The sequence below is a fragment of the Sinocyclocheilus anshuiensis genome, unplaced genomic scaffold (assembly GCF_001515605.1).
Source record: "Sinocyclocheilus anshuiensis isolate Anshui unplaced genomic scaffold, SAMN03320099.WGS_v1.1 scaffold724, whole genome shotgun sequence".
NCBI classification, from domain to species: domain Eukaryota; kingdom Metazoa; phylum Chordata; class Actinopteri; order Cypriniformes; family Cyprinidae; genus Sinocyclocheilus; species Sinocyclocheilus anshuiensis.
The window spans coordinates 214,203-216,657 of record NW_015555740.1 but is presented as its reverse complement, the minus strand read 5'-3'; positions in this window follow the sequence as shown (position 1 = coordinate 216,657).

Below are 2,455 nucleotides of genomic sequence, written 5' to 3'. Positions count from 1 at the left end.
TTTGGCTAGTAGAAGTTATGAATGGCCGGTAACTTAAAAATTTAGTAGCCAAATTGGCTGGTGAGTGAAAAAGTTCATTTCAATCCCTGATTACAAATACATATTACATGACATTACATTACATTACATATACAAATATACATTATATTTAATGTAAAAGACGATTGGGGGTCAACCAGCGTACAAAATGTACAACGAAGGTGCCTCCTTGATCGTCTCGTTAAAGAGTTTTTTGACCCCTATACAGCTTCATCCCTTCGAAGCTCTCACTCCGGAGGGTAAACCCTTTGAAAGGATTAGGGCGTAGGGATGAGCCCTTCCGAATGGAACGCAGGGATTTTCAGTGATTTATGAAGCCTCGCTCTGCCCATCACTAGATGTATAATGGCAGTAGGCGGGTTCAACAGTCCAAAAGAAGTCCAATAAAGCTCATCAATCCGTAATAAAAAGTGCTTCACACGGCTCCAGGGGAATCAATGTGTTTTTTGTAACACTTCATATCCGGCGATATCGTTGACTTGATTGCAAATGATTGCAAAGATACTATTTAAACTGAACTGAGCTGGATGATGACATCACTGAATTCAATGATGAACTGCCTTTAACTGAAAAATGAGTGTTTACTATTGTCATTTTGCATTATTGACACACTATTTTCCTAATTAATGCTGTTCAGTTGCTTTGACACAATCTGTATTGTTAAAAGCGCTATATAAATAAAGGTGACTTGACTTGTAATAAAAATATCCATATTTAAAACTTTATAAACCGTAATCTCTAGCTTCCACTAACTGTTGTATGCGGAAGCCGTTCCAGGCGGATGATGTAGGATGTATTGTCACGTTTGCCAGAGAGGTAGCCTGCCCGTGTGGAAGAGGTGAACAGGCGTAGAGGAAAGAAAGATCACGGAGTGTTTTACTGGTTGTCCCGACAGTCTTTATAGCAAGCATGCACAAAACACTCTTCACATACATGTAAAAGAGCAGGTACAAAGAATACGGAATGGACAATACTCTGGTGGACGCTACAAAACAGAATTGAACACAATGCACAGTGGTAAAACGACCATCTAAACTTGAGCTCTCTCCTACTCTCCCTGTACGTGCACACTCACGGAACAGCATTTAAACATATTTAAAGGGACATTAACATGAATAACATTAGGTGGCCATTACAGAATGTGTAGCGCATGCGCCGGTGAAAAGTGACGAACGCAGAAGCAGAGAGGAGAGAACAAAGCAAAACACCGGTTACGAATTAGAAGTACAAAACGAGGATTGTAAAGAAAAATCTCGGAGGATTTCGCCAAGAGGAGACTGGTTTTCCTTTGCTGAAAGTAAGGAAACGTTGCTTCCTTTGATCCTGTAAGCAAAACTTGGTTCTCGCTAGAGTAGCATATTAGGCTTGTTCGAGATGCATCAGCGCTGCACAGAACGATCAGTGTATGACATCAAAGTACCGCGACAGCCATAATAGAGCAGACGACTCTTTATGCTTTTGAATTGCTCTCGGGGTACTCTGATGTCATACACCGATCGTTCTGCGCAGCGCCAATGTATCTTGAGCAAGCCTATTCTCACCGGCGCATGCGCTACGCATACGTCCTACATCATCCGCCCATAACGGCTTTTGCGTACGACAGTTAGCGCAGGATACAGAAAAGTGGTTATAACGTTTTAAATATGTGTTTCTTACAAGAATGCATCAATTTCACTACAGGAGGCCTTTATTTACCCCCCAGAGCCGCGTGAGGCACTTTTTATTACGGATGGATGATGGATTATTATTATATGTGCTGTTTACTTTTCTTTTAATTTATTTTGAGGTTTGTAAATTCTGCAACGCTGCACCACAATTTGAGATGGCTAAAAACTGCATGAATTCAATTCAATTCAATTCAAGTTTATTTGTATAACGCTTTTACGATACAAATCGTTGCAAAGCAATTTTACAGAAAATTAAGTTTCTACAATATTTAGTGGTAGCTTATCAGTGGTGACTGTCAGCTTATGTACATATGGCAGAAATGTATGGAAAAATCAATTAAAGACGTAATCAAACAGACGATGAACACTATTAACAGCAATTATTAAATGATGCAATCAAACTTATAGCAAAATTTGGTAGTTCTGTATGTTGTTTCAGGGTTGGCATCATCTGAGGTCCTCTGAGGGGTTTGCATCATCTCTTCTCAGGTGTTCTGGATCCAGACTGAAGCTTGTGTAAATCCTACGGCAAAAACAGAGAAACAAATAGACACATAATTTGCGTAACTGCTGTTCCAACCAAGTAAAATTTATTTGTTTAACCCAAGCTAAAGAATAATAATGCGCATTTGATCAGATGTAACTGCAGTACAAGATTATGAGCTGCATTATTTGAATGAACGTTATCAGGAAGGCTATTCCAGAGTTTGGGAGCCAAATGCGAAAAAGCTCTACCTCCTTTAGTGGAC